Source organism: Ornithorhynchus anatinus, chromosome 17 (genome assembly GCF_004115215.2).
Source record: "Ornithorhynchus anatinus isolate Pmale09 chromosome 17, mOrnAna1.pri.v4, whole genome shotgun sequence".
In the NCBI taxonomy this organism is placed as follows: domain Eukaryota; kingdom Metazoa; phylum Chordata; class Mammalia; order Monotremata; family Ornithorhynchidae; genus Ornithorhynchus; species Ornithorhynchus anatinus.
Genome location: NC_041744.1, coordinates 4,345,621 through 4,369,467, shown reverse-complemented (window position 1 = coordinate 4,369,467; position 23,847 = coordinate 4,345,621). Strand labels below are relative to the sequence as shown.

The 23,847-nt window shown below is 44.2% G+C and overlaps 1 long non-coding RNA gene across 1 annotated transcript in view; it reads left to right on the top strand.

The window, feature by feature from the left end:
* Positions 1-10,605: 10,605 nt before the first annotated feature.
* The window catches only part of LOC114817686, a 43,548-nt gene continuing 30,306 nt past the window's right edge, over positions 10,606-23,847 (top strand). Inside the window, exon 1 of the long non-coding RNA XR_003765540.1 lies at positions 10,606-10,703. This is a non-coding gene — a long non-coding RNA (uncharacterized LOC114817686). The remainder of the gene's footprint in view (positions 10,704-23,847) is intronic.

The following is a 23,847-nucleotide window of genomic DNA, read 5'->3' as shown; positions in this document are numbered from 1 at the left end:
GACCGAGAGCCTCACGTAGGACACGGACTGTGACCTGATTGGCTTGTATCTACCACTTAGTACAGCACCGGGCATCTAGTAAGGGCTTAACAAATACCATTTTAAAAACATAGATTATGTAATATGCCGGGTGATCCATGTCAACTATGTCATAAATCAGGACAACATTTGTACTTTCAAAGATTTGGGAACCAAGAGAGGCCATGCAGCAATGTTTAAATATTGATTCCCATAAGTGGTTTCATCATTCCAAATGATTGTATTGATTTTTTTTCAGCTCAAGGCCCTGCTTTGGGTTTGTCGGAGTCTGTTTTGTTTTGGTTTTTTTCGTTTGGACCTGGCGTTTGTGATTACCAAATCATCCACTACCCAGGTGTTTTGCAATGTACATATCGCAAAGCATTTGTGTTCTTTACAACCGGTGGGTTTTCTGTGGTGTGTCTCTCCTTTTGGCCCCGTGGACCGGCTCTATCGATCGCTAAGGTTGTAAATATTTCCACCTCTCTGATCCGACAAGCTTGTGTGTCCACTGGGGATTCCAGGTGGGCATCAAATATGGATTTGAGGCTTTTCATCTCTTCCTAAACAAACGGGACCGCGTTGTGCATGGATCCAGGAAGGACTAATTAATTGGCCTGGGAGTCAGAAGGACCTGGGTTCTAATCCCAGCTCTGCCCCTCATCTGCTATGCGACCTTGGGCAAGTCGCTTCACCTCTCTTGGCCTCGGTGACCTCTGTAAAATGGGGATTGAGATTTTGAGCCCCATGAGGGACGTGGACTGTGTCCAACCTGAATCGCTTGTATCTACCCCACTGCTTAGTGCCCTTTTTTCCCTCTGCTCCCTCTACCCTCCCCCCCTTCACCTCTCCGCAGCTAAATCCTCTTCTCCCCCCTCTCCCTCTCCTCCTCCCCCTCTCCCGTCCCACCCCCTCAACACTGTACTCGTCCGCTCAACTGTATATATCTTCGTCACCCTATTTATTTTGTTTAATGAGATGTACATCACCCTGATTCTATTTATTTGCCATTGTTGTTATGAGATGTTCTTCCCCTCGACTCTATTTATTGCCATTGTTCTTGTCTGCCCGTCTCCCCCGATTAGACCGTAAGCCCGTCAAAGGGCAGGGACTGTCTCTATCTGTTACCGATTTGTACATTCCAAGCGCTTAGTACAGTGCTCTGCACATAGTAAGCGCTCAATAAATACTAGTGAATGAATGAATGAACATAGTAAGCACTTAGGTTTTTTTAATGGTATGTTAACGCTACCAAAGATGAAGGTTCTAATTCAGTCAAAACACTGGAAGGGAAAATGATTACCTTCCTTTCATTGGATTTAGGCACACACACCCAATTCAGGTTAAGCAGGTGCTTTCCCTGCATGTTTTGGCTCAGATGTTGTTAGGGAATGTTCTTCTAACCATAGGCATCTGTTTGGACTTAGAGTGTCTCATTCTCAGAAGGAAATGTTTGTGTCCCTGTCTTTTTGCATGTGGCTTCAGAATGCGCGAGTTCTTCTGGGTGTTTTCCTCTTTTTGTGGTATTCTTAAGTGCGTACTATGTGCCAGACACTGTACTAAGCAATGAAGAATTGGGGTGGATACAAGGTACTCAGGTTGCACACGTACCCTGTCCCACAAAAGGCTCACAGTCTTAATCCCCATCGGATGGATGAGGTAACTGAGGCACAGGAAATTGAGTAGCCCGAAGCCACGTAGCTGACAAGTGGGGGAGCTGGGATTAGAACCCAGATCCTTCTGACTGCCAGACTTGGGGTCTTTCCACTCTATAACTCTGCTTCTTTCCTTAACACGGGGTTTGGCAAGAACACAACCCTCTTGTTGTAGAACTGGTTGTATTCCTTTTCCTCTTTTCTTTTCCCCCTACTTTCTCATCCTCTCTCTTCTCCTCTCATGACACTCTTCCTGATCTTTTCACATAAGTCCATCCTCTGAGCAGTCCTACCCCTGTCTGAAGATCCAGGGTGCCCTAGAAGTGAGTCTCTCTGCCCCTTCCGTGTGCTCTTCCCTCCACCTAGACGGCTTCCCTAGGCCTCCATGAACTCTGAGGACACAGAGAATGTTTCCTTCTTCCTCTTTTTCAACAAGCCCTCTTCTGAGCACTGTCTTTCCTATTCCCACTAGGAAAGCATATTGTTTTCCTGGGTGTAACACTGAAGCTTTGCCATGGGACACCCCTTCCTGATCCCAAGACACCTTGAGAAGCAGTCTGGCTAGTGGATAGAATTCAGTCCTGGGAGTTTGAAGGACCCGGGTCCACCACTTGTCTGCTGTGTGGTCTTGGACAAGTCACTTCGCGTCCCTGTGCCTCTGTTACCTCATCTCTAAAATGGGGATTAAGACCGTGAGGCTCACTTGGGACAGGGACTGCGTCCCACCCGATTTTCCGTATCCACCCCAGCGCTCGGCACAGTGCCCGGCACGTAGTAAGCACCTAACAAATACTACAATTATTATCATTATTATTATGGCTTTCCTTTCCCTTTAGGAAGAGGCTTCCCCCAAGGGGATCGGGTGGGTGGATGTCGGTCATATTTTACTGCCCGTGTTTTATGCGATGGTAAAAAGACGTAGGGTTGCCAGGGTAACCACATCCTATGAGTCTTGGGTAACTTTTGGAAGGAGCTGGACAAACTGGAGGTTCACAAATGTTAGTTTGCGTGCAGTTAATGGATGAGGGAAGATTTACACAGGGGTAGTATCATTACTCTAGAATTTGTTCAGCTGCCTGTAGTTGCCTATCGGTACTAAAACAGCCAGCTTCACTTCATTTGTCAGACAGTTTTAACGTGACAACCAGCGTACACATCACAGGGAGAATTCATAGCCCCACTTGACGCCGAAGCTGAAAAATGATGAACTTTTCCTCGGCGTGCGCCGAAATATCTGCGATTGTTACGAAAGCCAACGTGAGTCTCTGCCGAACTTCGGGAGAGACCGAGTTAGCCGATCTGGCCGGACAAATGATTAAACACAGATTACGGTGTAGAGAGATTAACCGTGATTTAACGAGCGAAAATAGGTTGTGATTCATCACACCGTCTGGGGCAAATGTCAGACTGTAGTTACGGGATGATTTGGATTCCTTTGGGGGTAGAGAACAAAGGAGATATCCATGTAGCAACAGCAGTGAAGTCCTGGCCTCAGGAGGAGACATCCTCAATCGGCCAATTGTATTTATTGGGCGCCTGCAGAGCTCTGTACTAAGCACTTGGGAATGAAGTACACTAGTTAGTAGACACTGTCCTTGCCTTCAAGGAGCTTCCAATTTAACGGGGAAGACTGACGTCCGTCCTGTATAGGTACTAGATGTAATCCGAGTCACTTCAGAAAAATTCTGAACGTCAACCTGCCCAGACTGAGAAAATGCGTGACACTGGTTAGTTTCCTGTTGCTGGGGTTTGAGAAGCAATTTGATTCATTATCATCATTCATCGACGACAGGGAAGCTAAACCTTCAGGGATAAATTGGAGTGGAAGTCACGGGGGCTCTAGATGATGCCTTAAGCCTAATCACAGCGGCACTTGATAATGATGGATGGTATTTAAGTGCTTATTATGTGCACTGTTCGAAGCGTTAAGGTAGATACAAGGTAATCAGGTTGTCCCACGCGGGGCTCACAGTCTTAATCCCCGTTTTCCAGATGAGGTAACTGAGGCACAGCAGGCAAGTGTGCAGAGCACACAGCTGGAGAGAGTACAAATCAACCCAAAACAGAGACATTCCCTGTCCACAATGTGCTTATGCACTCGAGAGAGTACAATACCACGTCGTTGGTAGACACAGTCCCTGCCCACGGTGGGTTTACAGTCTAGAGGGAGACTGTAAATCTTGTATTTATATTCTAACTTATTTGTGTTTTGTCTATTCGATTATTGATCGGCTCATTCCATCCTGAAGGAGTTGAACTAGTGTTCTAGACTGTAAGCTCCCACCTAGACTGTGAACTTCTTGTGAGGAATTGGCTACCAACTCTCCTGCACTGTGCTCTATCAAGTGATTAGCGTGCTGTGTACACAGTAAGCGCTCAGTACATATAATGATGGTATTTGTTAAGCGCTTACTATGTGCCATGTGATTAACTGAGCTACTTTCTGTGACTTGTCTCTACCCCAGTGCTAAGAACAGTGCTTGGCACCTAGAAAGCGCTTAAGCCCCATAATTGCCATTGTTACTATTCTGTCATGCAACACCTCAGTCCGTCCTGCATCCACAGCTGAAAGCCTGTGGCCTCGTGCATAGAGCGTGGCCCTGGGAGTCGGAAGGACCTGGGTTTTAATCCCAGCTCTGCCACTTGTCTACCGTGAACAAGTCCCTTCACTTCTCTGTGCCTCAGGTACCACAACTGTAAAATGGGGGTGAAGACTGTGAGCCCCGTGTGGGATTTGGATTATGTCCAACCTGATCAGCTTGAAGCTACCCCAGCCCTTAAAACGGTGTGTAACATATAGTAAATATTTAACAGATACCATTTAGGAAAAAAAAAGAAAAGATCAAAATTGGGAGGCAATTACTGCAGATAGATCGGAGGACACACTGCAAACATGAGGGAAGTGGCTCTTTTTCAAGCAGAGACTTTGAAGGGAGCATTTTGGACTAGTGGGAAGAGCACAGGCCTGGCTTCTAATCCGGCTCTGCCACTTGCTCGGTGACCTTGGACAAGTCACTTCACTTCTCTGGACCTCAGGTTCCTCATCTGTAAAATGGAGAGTCGACACCTGTTCTTCCTCCTCCTTAAACTTAGTGCCCCATGTGGGACAAGGGTAGTATCTGACCTGATTAACCTCTACCTACTCCAGCACCTAGAACAGAGCTTGACAACTACCATAATTAGGAATTGTGAGACCCAAGTTAAAGTTGCATCAGGCACTGCCAGTGACAAACACAGTGGCTAATCGAGGGGCTGGGCATTCTGGTTATCGAACTGGACTTTTCAGTCTCACACTCACCCGAAGTCGCATTTAGTGGCATCTCCCGGCTCTGCCACTTGACAGCTGTGTGAATGTGGGCAAGTCACTTAACTTCTCTGTGCCTCAGTTACCTCATCTGTAAAATGGGGATTAACTGTGAGCCTCACGTTGGACAACCTGATTACCCTGTATCTACCCCAGCGCTTAGAACAGTGCTCTGCACATAGTAAGCGCTTAAGAAATACCAACATTATTATTATTATTATCTTTAAATACAAAGAACAACCTCATGATATATGTGATTTGTTAGCCATGATGGATGGCTCCTGGGATGTTTGTTTCTTCTAGATTTCATGCCTACTTCAGTGAAGTACACAGGCATAAGAGTCGGGGGATATGGGTTCTAATCCCAGCTCCGCCACTTGTCTGCTGGGTGACCTTAGGCAAGTCTGCCTCAGTAACCTCATCTGTAAAATGGGGATTAAAAATGTGCGCCTCATGTGGACAACCTGATTACCCTGTATCTACCCAGCACTTAGAACAGTGCTTGGCACTTAGTAAGAACTTGACAGATTCCATTATTATTACAATCTTTTAAAGCTGGACCTTCCCTACTTTTGGCTCTAAAGTTTTAACCAAACATCCCTCCTCAAATGCAGGAAGGAAGTTTCTTGGTTTTCACTCCTGGGTTACAGATAATGGCTCTTTCCTCATTTCTTCCCTTTGTTTCTCTTTCTGCCAACATAGAGTCCTTTATTCTATTATTGCCTGGAATGGAGGAGAGTGTTAAAAATTTGGCTCATAGAATCATCTCCCTACTCAAGTCATAGCCACCAATCTTTTTCTAATAACATAGGCACTCACATTTGTGCCAGAGGTAAAAAAAAAAAAAAATAAAATAAAATAAAATAAATTGCTGCCCTTCTTGGCTCCTTTCTGTTGCACTTCATCTTCCTTTTCCTATCAGGTGCTCGCCTCACGGAAAGTTTAAAGAGAGAAAACAGTATCGCTTACAGTTCAATTTTAATAAGTCATGCCCTATTTCTCTTCTAAAAGCGCTGTCAGAAGGCCAGACGTTATAAAACAGGTACAGCGTCCTTGTAAGATCTCCAGAATCGGGTTTCCATCCATGAAGCGGGGAGGTTGTTGTCGGGTGGTTTGTTGATTAGATTAAGGTTTCTATCTGAGGTTGCCAGTTAAGAATAAGCAATGTAAATAGGGATTTGGTGCATTAACTCCGGGGAAAGGGGATACCAAGCTGAAAAGCCTTCCTCTCATAATGCTTTAAACCCATCAATAACCTCCAAGCTGCTGACGATCATTGATTCATTTAAGGCATCGAGTGTGGCATATCACTCAAGAAAATATAATCTCTTTATGCTTGAATAAGAACTACAACAAATCTGCCCAAAGCTTTCCTTCCCTGGGCTATGCCAGTTGGAAAGAACTATTTTAAGACGATAGAGGAGGGGATATTAAAAATAAAAGAAAAATCAATCACACAGTGGTATTTATGGAGTGATTACTGTGTGCAGAACACTGTACTAATAATAATGTTGGTATTTGTTAAGCGCTTACTATGTGCAGAGCACTGTTCTAAGCGCTGGGGTAAACACAGGGGAATCAGGTTGTCCCACGTGGGGCTCACAGTTTTCATCCCCATTTTACATATGAGGGAACGGAGGCACAGAGAAGTTAAGTGACTTGCCCACAGTCACACAGCTGACAAGTGGCAGAGCTGGGATTCGAACTCATGAGCCCTGACTCCAAAGCCCGTGCTCTTTCCACTGCGCCACGCTACTAAGCATTTGGGAGAGTACAATAAGAGCTGTCAAATATGATTCCTACCTACAAGGACCTTACGGTCTACAGGGGAGACAGGTATTAAAATAAATTACGGATAGGGGAAAAGTAGAAACGGAAACAAACATCTGAAATTAGATGGAAGACGATTAGACTGTTAGCTCTTTGGAGGTTGCTCGGCAAAGCCCGTCGATTCGAAGGAATAAAATGCAGGGGCTAACTTGAAAATGAAATGTACCAAGTAGAAAAGTAGGTATACACAGTAAGCGCTCGATAAATACCACTGATTGATTTGTCTTAGGGAGGCTACAATGACAGAACAGTGTAATGTCTCATTGCCAATATCTTGCCAATGTTATAACCCGCTTGTCTCGAGAAGAATAAAAGCAGTTATATCCTGTCTTGCCTCAAGATTTGGATGGTGCAGGGAAGTTATTGAAAGCAAAAAAGAATATGTAAAAGGAAATAATAGTCTGACATTGAGGACCAAGTTAGGAGTCAAGAGCCTGAGTTCTTATAAACTCTAATATTCTAATAGTCTAATAATAATTTAATATTCTAATATCAGGATTCTGCCCCCATTAGATGGTAAACTCTTTGAGGGTAGAAAAATGTGTCATGCTTCTTTTTTTTTTTCATTTTCTAAAAGGGTATTTGCCAGTCACTGTACTAAGTGCTGGGGTAGACACAAGCTAATCAAGCTGGACATGGTCCATCTCACTTGGAGCTCACAGTCTTAATCCCCATTTTAAAGATGAGGGAAGTGACTGAGACGCAGAGTTTAGTGACTCGCCCAAGTTTACAGAGCAGACAAGTAACAGAGAGGGGTTAGAACCTAGGTCTTTGTGACTCCCGTGCCTGTACTCTTTTCGTGAGGCCACACTGCTTCTCAAATCAAATGGGCTGGGGTTAGGGAATACTACGCTGAAAAGTAGGTGTTTGACGCTCATGGTTTTTGCTGTCTGATAAATCCACATTCATTCAAGAGTGCTTACTGTGTGAAGAGCACTGTACTAAGTGCTTGGGAGAGTACAATATAACCATTACAGTACCATTGCAATACCAGTACTTTATTCACACCACCCTCAGCCCTAGAGCACTTACGTACACATCTATAAATCATTTATTTTTATAAATAGTTCTCATCTGTTCGTTCTTCCTCTCATGGATCGCATCTGTAAGAATGGCCGATGAACAACAATATTGCTTAGCAAGAATTTTCCCCAAGGGGAATTCACTGGATACCAAGAATGGTCTGGATCAACCAGTGGTCTTTATTGAGCCCTTATTGTGTATAGGGCACCGTATTAAAACCTTGGGAGAACACAACACTACAGAGTTGGTAGATAAGTTCCCTGTCCAAAAGGACTTTACAGGCTAGAGGAATCTCCCAGTACTTCCATCTATTTGGGGGGAAATAAATACATACTTCTCTATTAATTGAGATTCTTAGTTGAGCACCTACTGTGTGCGGAGCACGCTGAGTCAAGAGAATTAGTGTCCTGACCCGTGCCCTTCATTCAATTGTATTTATTGTGTGCTTAATGTGTGCAGAGCACTGCATTAAGCACTTGGGAAGTACAATTCAGCAACAGATAGAGACAATCCCTGCCCACAACGGGCTCGCAGTCTAGAAGAGGGGGAGACAGACGTCAAAACAAACAGGCATCAGCATTGTAAATAAATAGAATTATAGATATGTACGCATCATTAATAAAAATATAATTATAAATATGTACATATATATACAAATGCTGTGGGACGGGGATGGGGGTAGAGCAAAGGGAGTGATTTGGGAGGCTACAATCTAGTGGGGTGCATTATTATGATTTTAATTGGCCTGATGGTCATCTAAGTCCACTTCTCCTAGGTAACTACATTAAGCAAGTAAACAAGGAAGCCATCTTAAAGAAATGATTCAAATTCTAAAAACTCAGGAAATAGTTCCATTTTAATTTCTAGTCAACGGAAGCTTAGTGGAACTTAGGAAGTTAACAGAGAATAACCAATGTAGTGAATTCATGACTTCTCCATGTATCCGGCAGTGAATAGAATCTTAGCTGTCAATCTCACCTTTCACCTCTGCTTTTCTGATTCGACGTGAGCCGAAGAAAATTTCATATTATTTTTCTCAGTGCTGAAAACCCTTAATAAAACAGACCGATAACAAGATGCCTTTTCTCATGCAAATATCCAATACATTTTCTTCAATAAAAAAGAAAATATCTTTTTATTTTACTGAAAGAATTTCTGTTCTACTGCCTTTATCACCACTGGGAAGAGAATCTGATGTACCTTGAATATATTTATGGCCGGCTGTCTGGTGGTGACTGAGACAATGTCAGTAGAACTATGACGCGACCACATAAATGAAGACCAGAGAACGAGAGACAGAGGATGAGACTCCGATAAATGTTATTATTTATAATTGAATTTCATGGAAACTGTTAAAACTAAAGCGAGAGCATGAAAGTCACCTCTCTAGGGCAGGTACAGAGTTTCAATAAAGTACAGTTTCCCAGAGTTATACACCATTAAAGTCTTTTTCTCTTTAAGGAGACTTTCTCCTTCACTAGTAATAGAATTTGCAATAGAATTCTACCAACTGTGTTGTACTGTGCTCTCCCCAGATGCTTAGTACCATGCCCCGCGTACGGTAAACGCTCAATAAATATTGTTGATTATAAGGTGCTTACTGTACGCGGAACACAGTACTAAAGGCTGGGAAAGGGTTGGAAATTAGACATATTCGTTCACTTCATTTAGTCGTATTTATTGAGGCCTTACTGTGCGCATGGGAGAGTACTAAGCACTTGGGAGAGTACAATGCAATAATAGACTCATTCCCTGCCCACAGCGAGCTTACAGTCTAGCCGAGGGGAGACAGCTAATTCCCGGCTGCTGCTCCTGCCCAGGAAAAGAGTCGCAGCTTATTCAGCGAACGGTATTGCCTTTAAAACAAATAAAATCCTACCCCTGAGCAACTGGGAGATTGCTTGCGATTTGAGACCGACTCAGAAATATGGGGAGGGGAGATTATCTACACTGTCTTTATTACTTTACCTCTCTGGGGATTGAGAAATCTCCGAAAGAAAACGGGAGTGATAGAGTCCTCATCAGCTTCTCGATCAGCTAGTCAGCTTCTGGAGGGCGGGAATTATTTCTCCTTGGACTATTATACTCTCCCAAGCATTTAGTTCCCCACGTGGCCGTCTACTTTCTAGTACAGTGCTCTGCACACAATAAGCACTAAATCTGTACTATTAATTGACTAAGATAACCTAGAAGAGAGCACGAGGAAGAGAGAGGCTGAGAAAAAGAAAAGGTTTATTTGGAGTGGGAGTTTTGGGTTTCTCTAACCCACCCAATTCTTCCATACCATAGTAGTCCCTGTGCCTGTTGGATAGAAGTCTGTTTGAGAATCAGAACCCATTTTTCCAACCACTTGTATCTGCTTAGAACACAATGAGGAGTTGGGAGAAAAGGTTGTGAGCGCGTAAACGGTTCGGGTCAGAATGTACTCCTTGAGTGTAGGGAATGCGACTACTATCTCTACTGTAACGCACTCTCACAAGTGCTAGGTACAGTGCCTTGCGTATAGTAAGCGCTCAATCCAAAACACACTGTCATAACGCAAGAAATTGAATGGATCTGTGGTTTTCTCTGTGGGCAGGGATTGTCTCCATTGCTTTATTGTACTTTGCAAGTGCTTAGTACGCTTGCACACAGTAAGCGCTCAATAAATATAATTGAATCAATGTAATCAGGTAGAACAGGGTTTTTTATGGCTACTGCATCCTGCTGGTGTTCTCTGTCATGGTTTTTCCATCCTGACCTTGTTTTCTCTTGTTTCTGCCAGATACTGTCGTCCCATTAAAATGTGCAAAGTAGGATCGTGGAATCTGCCTAACCAGCTAGAATTAACGCCTAAGCGTCTCCTTCCACAGTTCCATCCTAGAAGACAGAAGGTGAGTTATTACATCATTTCACCTAGTAAAAATAAATGACTTCATTTAGAAGGATAGAGAAGCTTTGATGCAGCAAATAGAAGCTCTGCCCTCATTAATATTTTACAATATCATTGTTGTAAAGTATTTGTTTTATCCTTGCTACCCTATAAGCCTTTAGTACCTCAATTAAAACCATTAGATTTAAAAAGTCAGTTGAACATACATACTGGAATATTATTTCCAGCATAAATCTTTTTGACTACCTGGGCTGAGGCTGAACTCCTCTCCAGTCTCCGGTACAGATGTGCTTGTCTAAGATACATACCCAAAGCATCCTTCAGTGAATCCAGGAAAACAATTTCATTTATCACACCTTTCCCATCCCAGTGAAGGACGTCGGTTCTTTCTTTCTGAAATGAGAGAAGACAAAGGGAGAAAGCAGATCTTTAGAGGACAGTTTAGAAATGAAGTGGTCACCAAAGAAAGGTTAGTTGTCTCGTCTTCATCTCAGTGACAAATGTCCGGGATGAAATTTAGATTTCACTCCCCTCACTAGTATCTGAAAAGGAGGCTGTGGATGTAAGCTCATCTTCTAGACTTTAAGCTCTCTATGTGTAGAGAACATTTCTACATTTCTACCCATTCTGTTATATTGAGCTCTCCCAAGAGCTTAATACAGTGCTCTATTTACAGTAAGTGCTCGGTAAATATGATTGACTGATTTACTGTGTTGTTTTCCCCTCTATCGCTGCCCATCTCCTCATGAGGTTGCATAGCTCTGCTCGGATCTAACAAGGGTATTTGGTATTGGTTAAGCGCTTACTACGTGCCAGGCTCTCTATTAAGTGCTGGGTTGGGTGCAAGCGCATTGGGTTGGACGCAGTCCCTGCCCCACCTGGGGTTCAGTCTTAATCCATGTGGTAACTGAGGCACAGAGAAGTAAAATGACTTGCCCAAGGTCACACAGACAAGTGGTAGAGCTGGGATTAGAACCCAGGTCTTTCTGTCTCCCAGGCCTATACTCTTTCCACTAGGCTTCGCTGTTTCTCTAAGGGCTAGGAAGTAGTTTTGAGAGGGAAGAAAGTCTCCAGTTACTGTAAGTAATATCCACTAGGGTCAGCTGGACTTAGATGTGGATAAGTAGATTCACAACCAAAAGTAGCTCCCTAACAAAGATGGCGCCTGGCGTTATTATTCTAGTAATAATAATAATAATGGTATTTGTTAAACCCTTCCTTTTTGCCACACAGTGTGCTAAGCACTGAAGTTAATCGAGTTGGACGCTGTCACTGCCCCACATGGGTCTCACAGTTTAAGTAAAAAGAGGAAATGGATATTAACTCCCCATTTTACAGATGAGGAAACTGAGGCCCAGAGAAGTTAATTAACTTGCTTAAGGTCACACAGCAGCTAATTGTCCAAGCTGGGATTCGACCACAATTTACAATATAGTGAGGGAGATGGACAGTAAAATAATTTACAAAGAGGGAAGCAGCTTTGGCCAGTGGCTAGAACCTAGGCCTGGGAGCCAGAGGACCTGGGTTCTAATTCCGGTCCCACCACTTGTCCGCTGTGTGGCCTTGGGTAAGTCAGTTAACTTGTTTGTGCCTCAGTTACCTCATCCGTAACTCCCTGCCTACAGTGCTCTTACAGTCTTGACTCTTGCCCAATTAATTATTTTACTAGATTGGAAACTAGAGGGTCAAGGATCATGTCTATTAACTGTAGTGTACTACACTTTCCTAAGCACTTAGTGTACAGGGTTGCGCTCACAGGAAGTGGTCAATGAATTTCACTGATTGATTCATTCACAACACCCCAAGAACAACAACCCGACACCCACTTTCAGTACTTTTACATTTTATTTCAATCTTCAGTACTCGTGGGCATTTGTACATTTTTTATTTATGCACTTATCTGTGGAAAAATTTCAGGTCACCATCAACTTCTTCTGAATTCCTCCATGATAACCTCATACTTTTACTACAAATTCCATCTCGTGGATGGAATTCCATCTAGTGTGCTCTCCATCTAGTGGATTCTCTCCAAACGCAGCCTAGATTAGGTTTAGAGTTAGAGGAGGGTAGAGGAGGAATACCGTGAATTTTCGTGCTCTAATTCAATCCCGGGGCACCACCCTTCAGACGCTGTTCCTAATTTGGCCGCTACCTCCTTGGAAGTTCTTTCTATGAAAGACTCTTTAACTGTCTGTCAAGCTTTTGTGAGAGTTAATAATCCTAACCTTCACAGATCTCAAATCTGGATCAGAAAAAAACTTTTGCAAATCTTCTGTTTGACAGAAACTTATCCTCTTTGAACATTCCAGAAAGACCCTAAATCTGAAGAGCGGACATTTTCACCAACTTCTACGGGAGCTAAAATGTGCTCTGGTTGTTTCAGGCCCTGACACTTCTGATTTCAAATATTTTTTTTTTTCCACAGAACTGAAAGCATTAACCTTTTTTCATGAATAGAGGCCCTTTTCCATCTTCTGTGGAATGGAAGGGAGGGATTTTAAGCTTTTACTCAAAGCAATTTTACCCAAAAGGGGATTTCCTTTATCTTTGCTTGGTGCAGAACGGGGAGTGAAAGTAGAAATGCATCAATAAAGGTCAATCACACCCTTGATACCAAGTTATTTTAGTAATAAGGCCAGGACCAGGGATTGAGAGTTAGCGATGTCAGGTTGTCCCTGCCTAATAGATATGGAGGCAGCACGTTTTGATGGAAAGCACAAGAGACTCTTACTCTAATCCCAGTTCCGGTGCCGGTTTACAGTGCGACTTGGGGAAGTCACTTCAACTCAGCCTCAATTTCCTCCTCTATAAAATGGGCATATGATAGCTGCTTGCCATACCTATTAGATGCTGAGCCAGGTGAGGGAAAGGGGCTTTCCCTGACCTGATTACCTTTATTCCTCTGTGTTTAACACAGTGTTTGACTCCCAATAAGTACTTAATAAGGTTAATAAGATGCCGATTGTGTTTAAGTTCCAGATACTGTACTAAGCCCTAGGGTAGACACAAGGCAATCAGAACAGGCACAGTCCCTGACCCACATGGGGATCACAGTCTAGGAGGGAGGGGAGCTTATCCCCATTTGTCAGATGAGGAAACTGAGTCACAGAGAGGCTAAGGGACTTCGTCAGGGTCACACAGCAGACAAATGGCAGAGCTGACATTAGAGAACAAGTCTTCTGACTCCCAGGTCCACACTCTTTTCACTAGATAGTGTTTATTAAATGCTTAGAGAAATACGCAGGTGGGGATTCAACGCGCTCCGTGGATCTGTAGCTTCCTGAACTTAGGCAAGAGTGAAATGGCTGCACTAAGAATCCCAGCCAGTGGAGATGGGAGCTTTGTGGAGACCAAGCTTGCCTCTCCCCTCCTCCTCCTCCTCAGAGCACTCCCAAGGGACGACAAAACACCCCTCAGGTCCTAAGAGTAAAAAAATGGGAATGGTGTGAGGAGGAATTGACCTGACAACCAACTCTATCGTAGTGTACTCTCTCAAGCGCTTAGTACAGTGCTCTGCATCATCATCAGTGGTATTTACTGAACACTTATGTACAGAGCAGTGTGCTGAGCGCTTGGGAGAATGCACGCAGTAAACACTCAAGAAATATCATGGACTGATAACTTCACTTTCCTCTTGGAAGCCGGGAATTGGGCTATTTTACAGCATGTATACTCAGTCTCAAAGTTATTGGCCTGCAACAAAACATACCCAGATGCAATCTCTTTCTTCCATGAGTTCATGTTTGGGGAGCCACACTGGAAGTCTCTCTTTGAAGCAAAAACAGCATAGCTCAAAAATTGAAATTTAGTTCTACTAAAGTCTACATGTATCACTTTTTTTTCAGTCGTATTTATTGATTGCTTACTGTGTGCAGAGCACCGCACTCTCTGGGCAACTCAGGAGGTTATAATGATCCCTATGCTATTCATGTTATTTCTAAAGTGCTTACTACATACCAGACACTGTATTAGGCACCGGGGTAGATCCAAGATACAAAATCAAAAAACGTTTCTCCCTTGCATTTCTGTGGTGATGTGGATGGAATGGGGCTGATAGGTCAATCTGGAATCGTGGGTTTAAATGCATTTATATGCGAGCAGTCCACTATGGTTTCCTAGAGAAAATAAGGACACGGAATCCTGGATTGAATATCCATTGGTCCAAAACTGTATTTCCAAATAATTCATTCATTCACTAGTATTTATTGAGCGCTTACTATGTGCAGAGGACTGTACTAAGCGCTTGGAATGTACAGATCGGTAACAGACAGTCCCTGCCCTTAGACGGGCTTACAGTCTAATCGGGGGAGACAAATAATAGTTTCTGGACCACCAACTCCACCCTGCAATCCCCCTGACTTCAACTGAGCAAAACCAGCCAGAGAAAAATCCCAGGAAAACTCACATACATTCCGCCATTCCAGATTTTGGTTTTCCCAAGCTCCAGCTCCACCTAGGCAATAGACTCATATAGTCAAAAGTCTCGTAACGCACCCCCGAAGTTTAAGTGTTTTTAATTGCCTGTCATCTCGACTCGCTTCTCCATTGGTTCCGAGATGTGATTTTAGAAAGCAGTCGCTCTTGATAGAGTCGTTAATGTTTTAGACAAATGGAGCTAACGGTCTTACCATTGCACTCTTTGACTGTGGATCATTTTTAGGGTTGTGAGTTACTTTGGGGGAACATAAACGCCTCTCTCCCTGCTGCTGTTTCACGATGGGCTTCCAGCTCTTCGCTGGCACGCTTTAAAGTAAACCTGCCATTCATTAGCGAATAAAAAGGCCCCAGATTATGTGAAGAGGCTTTTGGAGACAGCTGCGGCTGTTTTATAAATAACTGAGGCGATCTAGGCAGCCAGATGTACTAAGTCTTTATGCCATGTTACATTCTCCCACGGAGCAACCCATGAATCCATCAGCCGGTCAGCACACTCAGATCTCTCTCATTTGTAATAATCAAAGGCTCTTTGGGCCGCCGTGGGTCGTAGTCATTTAGTCGATGACATTTATTGAGCGCCGACTAACCCACTCATTTGGGAGAGTACAGTGGGATTAGTAGACAGGATCCCTACCCAGGAGGAGCTTACCTTCTAGTGGGAGACACACATCTAAATACACTAGACTTAAAGTGAAAACCCTGTGCTGTTATGATCAATTAATAGTATTTTCTGAGGGCTGACTTTTTCTTTTTTTTTTTTTTGGTATTTAAGTGTTCACTTTGTCCAGGCACTGTACTGAGAATCGAGATAGATACAAGGTAGTCAGGTTGGATACAGTCCGTGTCTCACATGGGGCTCACAGTCTTAACCCCCATTTTTCACATGAGGTAACAATAATAATAACTGTGGCATTTGTTAAGCACTTACTATGTGCTAGGCACTCTCCTAAGAGCTGGGGTGGATAGAAGAAAATCAGGTTGGACACAGTCCGTGGCCCACGAGGGGCTCACGGTTTCAATCCCCATTCGATAGATGAGGAAACTGAGAAGTTGACACAGAGAAATGAAGTGACTTGCCCAAGGTCACACAGCGGACAAGTGGCGGAGCCAGGCTTAGAACCCAAGTCCTTCTGACTCCTTTTAACTCAGTGTTGAGCACTGAACTAACAGCTTGAGAGAGATTGATAGAGTTCAGTAGACATGACCCCTGCCCTTGGGGGACTTTCAATCTAATGGGAGAGACAGACACTAAATCAAATTACAGGTATGAGGAAGTCACAGAATTTAAAGATATGGACCCAGGTGCTTATGGCCATCTCACCCTTAAGGTGAAACGCTTTTAATCTTGTTTATTCTGTATTTGACTTTGTTTCTCTTACTGTTTTAATGGTTTATTGTTTCACTGTGACAGTCTCCAGTCCTCTCCCCGCCTGCCTTTATAGATGACGAACTCCTCAAAGGAGAATGTTTTTGTCTCATTCCCACTTGTACATACTTTCCCAGAGCAGAGACAGCTCAGACTCTGGTTCTACAGTCCTTTCGAACTGTAATCATAATAACCGTGCTATGCTTTAAGCCCTTACTACGTGTCAAGCACTGTACTAAGTGGTGGGGTAGATACAAGATAATCAGAGCAGGGAATGAGTCTGATTATTGTTATATTGTACTCTATCAAGCACTTAATACAGTGTTTTGCACACAGTAAGCACTCAAAAAATCCGACTGCATGAATGAATGAAACAGTCCCTGTCGAAATGGGAGAGAAAGAGAGGAATTGAGAAGCATCCTGGCCTAGTTCTAAACCCTTTGTCTGTTGTGCGGCCTTGGGAGAGTCACTTTACTTCTCCAAACCTCAATTTCCTCATCTGTAAAATGGGGATTAAGACTGAGAGCCCCTTGTGGGACAGAGATTGTGTCCAAACCGAGTAGCTTGTATCAACTCCAGCACTCAGTAGAGTGCCTGGCACTTAGCACTCAACGAATGCCGTGAAAGAATAGAACTTCTGTGAGGAATTAGAAAGGCTTGGAGAAGTGAGAGGTCCAGGCAGGAATCTGACTGGATTGAATCGGAGCCGAACTGTGTCCCCGAGGCAGACTGGACCCTCTCTGAGGAGGGGATCCGGGTATGATGGAATTAGGGGGTGGGCCTTAGGACAACAGCATCCAGAACCCTCCAAGATCTTCTTTCTCATCCACAGTAATTGGTCCCCCAAATCACGGCAGCTTGAAATCTGCTTTCCTCTCCCCGGTCTCTCCCGCGCTACCTGCTAGCAAATGAGGCGAGCACAGCGTCATAAATATATCTGACACTGGAGGACACGGAAGAGGTTGTCAATACGGCTCTGTGCTCCCTAGACCAGCCTGAGCACGCCGAGTCTCTTCAGGGCCCGAGCCCCACTTGCCCATTTCCTCACCCATTGCCCGTTGGCTACAGAGGGGAGATACCTGAGGAGCCTTGTCTGACCAAAATCCAACCTCATTTGTTGATCCCAGCTCGCTCCTTGCTCCGAATATCGGTGCTTGAGAAGCAGCAAGGTGAGTGGATAGAGCCTGAGCCTGGGAGGCAGAGGTCAGACAAATGACAGAGTCTGGATTAGAACCCGGGTCCTCTGAATTCCGGGCTGAGGGTCTGAACACTAGGCCATACTGCTTCTCCAAGACCTGGTAAAGTCTCGCCTGATTGAAGTCTTACTAGGAGAGATCCAATTTAAAGGTGAGAAGCTGAGTTAGGAAGTGTTTAATAGATGATTAGGCTGGATTTAGCCCAGATCATCTCCTCTACTCCCAGCTCTTCTCTTTAACATCCTGGCTAACTCACCTAAAGCCGCCATGACTAACGGGAATGACTTTGTGGCTACCCTTTGGTGTTCATTACAGCCTGGCCTAGTGGTAACTGCACAGGACTCATTGTCAGGAGATCCTGATTCTAGCCCAAGCTCCACCACTTGCCTGCTCCGTGACCTTGAGCAAGTCACCTAACCTCCCTGGGCCTCCGTTTCCTCCTCTGTAAAATGGGGCTAAAATATCTGCCCTCCTCCCACCTTCAAAGGGACAAGATTGCTCAACTCATAGTAACCAAGATCATTATTGTTATAATGCGGAAAAAATGAATAAACGTAATAGCAATAGTTGTGTTATTTTTGTAAGCGCTTACTATGTGCCAGGCACTGTACTAAGCGCTGGTGTAGATTCAACCAAATTGGGTTGGACACAGTCCCTATCCCACGTGGGGCTCAACAGTCTTAATCTCCATTTTAAAGACGAGGTAACTGAAGCACAGTGAAGTGACTTGCCCAAGTCACACAGCTGACAAGCGGTGGAGCCGGGATTAGAACCCAGGGCCTTGCTCTCATTCTAGCCATCTCCCTCGCAAGGGGGCCTGGGCAGTTGGAGAGGAGGTGCCAAAATCTGTGCGCTGAAGACATTCAAAAATGGTAAACAACTTGGTATAGGGAAAGATTTGGGACCTCACAGATGAACCAGAAGCACTTCAACGGGATAATTAGAAGAAACAAAAAAATCCAACTGCCGAACATCAAACACAAGAGACTATTTCAACTCCGGTAGCCATTAAGACCGAATTTCTCTTTTTTCAAACGCATTCGCACTCGGCGGCTGGCAATTAAAAGAGAAAATTAGTACAACAACAGCGGTAGCGGAGAGCGGGAGATTGGCTGCCGAAGCCGCCAAGTGGTTCGTTTCTTTGCATCTATCTTGAAAGGGAGGAAAAAAAGGAATGGAAAACCGTCCAAAAGAACGGGTATCGTAACTCCTGGCGGGTAAGGAAATTGTTAGATAATGGCATATAACAGGGGAAACGGTCGTGGAAAGATTAGACGTTCTGAAGATAATGTTCCGTGCAATCGTGAATTTTTAAAGGGAAGAAAACAAAAGTGGATGAAGATGTCTCTCCGATTATAGGATCTTGTAGGCGGCAGGTTAAATTCTGAGGACGGGTCATCAAGAGGCAATCGATCAATCGTATTTATTGAGCGCTTACCGTGTGCAGAGCACTGTACTAAGCAGTTAGGAGAGTATGGTAAAATGGAGTTGTTCCCTGTGCCCACAATGGGTTTACAGTCTAGAGGAGATTCTTACTTAAAAGAGGGCACGCTCCTGGCAATGAAGAACTGGGGTTAGGAAGCTACTGGTCAGTAAGTTCCAATGAGGACAGGGGATGTAAAATAATAATAATGATGAAGGTATTAAGTGCTTTCTATGTGCCAAGCATTGTTCTAAGCGCTGGGATAGATACAAGGTGATCGGGTTGTCCCCTGTGGGCCTCCCAGTCTCAATCCCCATTTTACAGATGAGGGAACCGAAGCACAGAGAAGTGCGACGACTTGTCCAAGGTGACACGGCAGACACGTGGCAGAGCTGCGCTTAGAACCCATGACCTCTGACTCCCGAGCCCGTGCTCTTTCCACTAAGCCACGCTGTCTATCTCCCTTCTGCTGCATTTTCCCAAAAGCTAAGCAGGGTGCCAAACACTCAGAAGGTGGTGGCACTGATGGATTGATCAAAACATTAGTGGCAACTTCTAAATGACCTAAAGAAGTCAGACCTCAGAAGAACCAAACTTTAATTTGGGATTAAATAGGTGAGTATTCCATAGTCTGTATTTAGGAGGTCTGGGAGAACAGATCTGCTGCTGTTCTTCAAGCCCAAAGCAGGGCATCGTGATGCGGTTGTATTTATTGCATGATATTCTAGGTCAAGAGCTATTTTGGACTCTTGAATTGACTTAATGTGTGACCTTGGGCAAATTGCTTTTAACCTCTTTATGCTCCACTTTCCACCAAAATAATAATGATGGTAACATTTATTACCAGAATGCACTCAGCTTTTCTGACACTTGGCAGAGAGGAGAGTGCTACGCCCCAATTGCTGCCAGTTTGCAAATGAGAGAGGCAACTGGGTGGCGATCATATTTAGCCAAAAGACCCACCTCCTCCAGGAAGTTTTCCCTGATTATCGCTGCCCATTCTCCAACCTATAATAACATCAGCGGTCAGGGAATGTGACTCTTTACTGTTGTATTGTACTTTCCCATGCAGTTAGCATAGTGCTGTGCACACGGTATGCACCCAATAAATAAGATTGTATAAATGAAAGAATCAGCACCTCCTGTCGCTGTGGGTAGGGAATGAGTTTACTGTTATATTGAATGCTCCCAAGTGCTTAGTACAGTGCCCTGCACACAGTAAGTGCTCAATAAATAAAACTGAATGAATGACCTGTCGTGACCTTGGGCAAGTCACTTTAATAAATAATAATGTTGGTATTTGTTAAGCGCTTACTATGTGCAGAGCACTGTTCTAAGCGCCGGGGTAGATACAGGGTCATCAGGTCGTCCTACGTGAGGCTCGCAGATAATCCCCATTTTACAGATGAGGTCACTGAGGCGCAGAGAAGTGAAGTGACTCGCCCACAGTCGCACAGCTGACGAGTGGCAGAGCCGGCAGTCGAACCCATGACCTCTGACTCCGAAGCCCAGGCTCTTTCCACTGAGCCACGCTGCTTCGCCACTTTACTTCTCTGTGCGTCAGTTACCTCATCTGTACTGGGGATTGAGACCGTGGACCCCATGTGGAACAGGGACTGTGTTCAACCTGATAAACTTGTTTCTACTCCTGCTGTTGGTACAGGGCTGGGCACATAGTTAAGCACTTAACAAATACCACAATTATTATTGTTATCATCGTTGACGCTTAGTAAGGGTTTGCCAAGAACTGTTATTATTATTATCATAGTTTATATTATAGACCCTACCAAACTGATCGTGTTGCAAAGACAACCAGTGGCTTGATGACGTCTACCTAGAACGCTCCCCTCAGTTGCATGTCATTTTCTTAAGAATAGAGCTCCATCGCCAGCATAACCTCGTGGAAAGAGCACGGAACCGAGTCAGTGGACCTGGGTTCTAATCCCCACACCTCCACTTGTCTGCTGTGTAATCCGGAGCAAGTCACTTAGCTTCTCTGGGCCGCAGTTCCCTAATCTGCAAAATGGGGGATTCGATCCCTGTTTATTCATTCAACCGTATTGATTGAGCGCTTACTGTGTGCAGAACACTGTACTAAGTGCTTGGAAAGTACTATTTGGCAACAAATAGAGACAATCCCTACCCAACAACGGGCTCTCCCTCTTACTAAGACCGTAATCCCCAGTGGGACCTGATTTCCTTGTATCTATTCCAGTTCTTAGTTCAATTCTTGACAGATAGTAAGAACTTAACAAATACCACAGTTATAATCCTCTAAACCGTGAGCTCCTTGTGGGCAGGGAATGTGTCTACCAACGCTGTTATACCGTACTCTCCCAAGGCCTTAGACCAGTGCTCTGCACATAGTACGCACTCAAAAGATACAATGGATTGATCGATCACCAGGAGACTGCCATCATGGATCTGAGCTGAGAACATTCACATCAAAATACTTCAAAGGCAGAAGGAAACCGGGAAAAACGTTTCACATCACGTGGTCCTTCAAGCGTAGGCTCACATCTGCTAGGTTTTCAAAAACAAGAAGCTGAGAAAGCAGAAATGAGGGGAAAAGAACTCACATGTGCCTGAGGAATTAAAGAAAAACGCTGCTCTGAATGACCTATAAAACCCATCTAGGCTAATGCCGGAGTTGAGGAATGTGCAGATGCGTTTGTAGGGAGAGAAATCAGCATCTTTGCCGGTTGTTCAAGGCAACACGACCTAGTGGAGGGAGGATGGGATTTGGAGCCAGGAGTTATTGTTATGTTGTACTCTGCCAAGCCCTTAGTATAGTGTTCAGCACACAGTAAGCACTGAATAAATACGATTGAATGAATGAATAAGTGAATGACTGAAGTTTGAGGCCCCTGGCCTTTTGGGTGACCTTGGATAAGTCATTTAAACATCTCTATAGCTCAGTTTCCTCATCTGTGAAATGGGGATAAGATATCGGCTTACCTTCCCCGTCAGACCTCTAGCCCTGTATGGAACAGGGATCATATCCAAACTGGATTATCCTGTGTCTATCCCAGTGCTTAGCACATAGTAAGTGCTTACTATGCCCTGTACATTGCACAGCACCCGTGGACACTCAATACTAACAAGAAAGCAGGTAAAGAGGGAGGATTCAAACAAGGAAATTAGGTGTCTGGTCAGGAAACCTTGGCCATAGTGTTTTTGAAGTAGGCTAGGAATAACTCTGGGATGGTGAGCCTCTTTTCTAATTTTGTAAAAACCTTGAAGATGGTCACATTTTAAATTTCAGAACCAACGGTTCCTCCTGGGAAACCGACGTTGTCACTAGAAGCTCATCAGGAAGGTCAGAAATTCTCAGAAATTCAGAGCCAAACAAATCACTGTAACGGTGTGCATCTCGTCGTCTTTATATCACCAACTCTCGATCGAGCAGGCAGTGGTGATGAGCCTTAGAGACTTCCTTTACCCCTTCATTAACCCCTCCGTTTTATTATCCCCAGGACGAGAGAAAAAATTGAGCTCTAGCCAGCCAATTTTACCACTTGTTAATATTTCAGGTACAGGAGGAGGATAAAGCTATCGAACAAACAGTTCTTTGGATTAACCGTGGGGGTCAATTATCAGTAATGCCGCTGCCCCTATTCCGTGGATAATCAACATTCTGCTCTTTTCCTGTTCCATTATCCCCTTGGACACAGATGGCTTGGGTGCAGGTATAACATGCCTCATATAGTTATATATCTACTTGAGAAGCAGCGTGGCTCAGTGGAAAGAGCCCGGGCTTGGGAGTCAGAGGTCATGAGTTCGAATCCCGGCTCTGCCACTTGTCAGCTGGGTGACTGTGGGCAAGTCACTTAACTTCTCTGTGCCTCAGTTACCTCATCTGTAAAATGGGGATTAACTGTGAGCCTCTCCTGGGACAACCTGATTACCCTGTATCTACCCCAGCGTTTAGAACAGTGCTCTGCACATATCATTATTATTATATAGTGTGTATCCTGGACCATGTAGATTTCCGGGAAAAATCTAAGCATCAGAAATTTATAATTTCAGACTAATTTAATCGAATGTCAAAGGACTCCATATTCTGTCAATGATTCCTTCAGGTTTGAGCTCCTCATGGTCATTAAAATACACACACAGACGCACACACACGTTCTTCACACATTTCAGGATTTTGTTCGAAACACCTGTAGATTCCCTCTAACCCTCACTGAGCCAGAGTTTCGTTCTTGGAGAGATTCTGCCTCTCCTTCCCTTCTCTCTGGTTTTCCTAGGTATGCAGAATAAATCTCTTCCTCTCTTGGTTCTCTAGTTGGCAAATGTAGAACACTGGGAAGCTGTGGAGATGTGTAACCGAGGACTGTTTGCCTGCCACAACGGTGAGACTCGCAAGCAAGCCCTCAAGTCTTGTTTAGTTGCGGTATCTTTTTTATTATAGATTGTTGTTGAGTGTCTAGGTTTGTGTTATTTTTGTTTTGGTCCGGGTATCTGTTCTCCCCTGCTTCAGTGATTTGCCCCTTATGGGCTAAGGATAGTGTCTTAGCTGGATTTTCTTCAAGCTACCCTAGCGCACAGAGCAGCACCGAGAATATTTCAAGACCTTAACGAATGTTAATGATCGTAATAACCTCATCCTTGAAGATTCCTCTTCCACCTGTCATGGCCAAAGTTCTGAAGCCCCTTCTGCCCTCTGTTTCCTCCTCCTTTCAGCCTCTCACTTTTCAATTCTGGATGAAAATAGTAT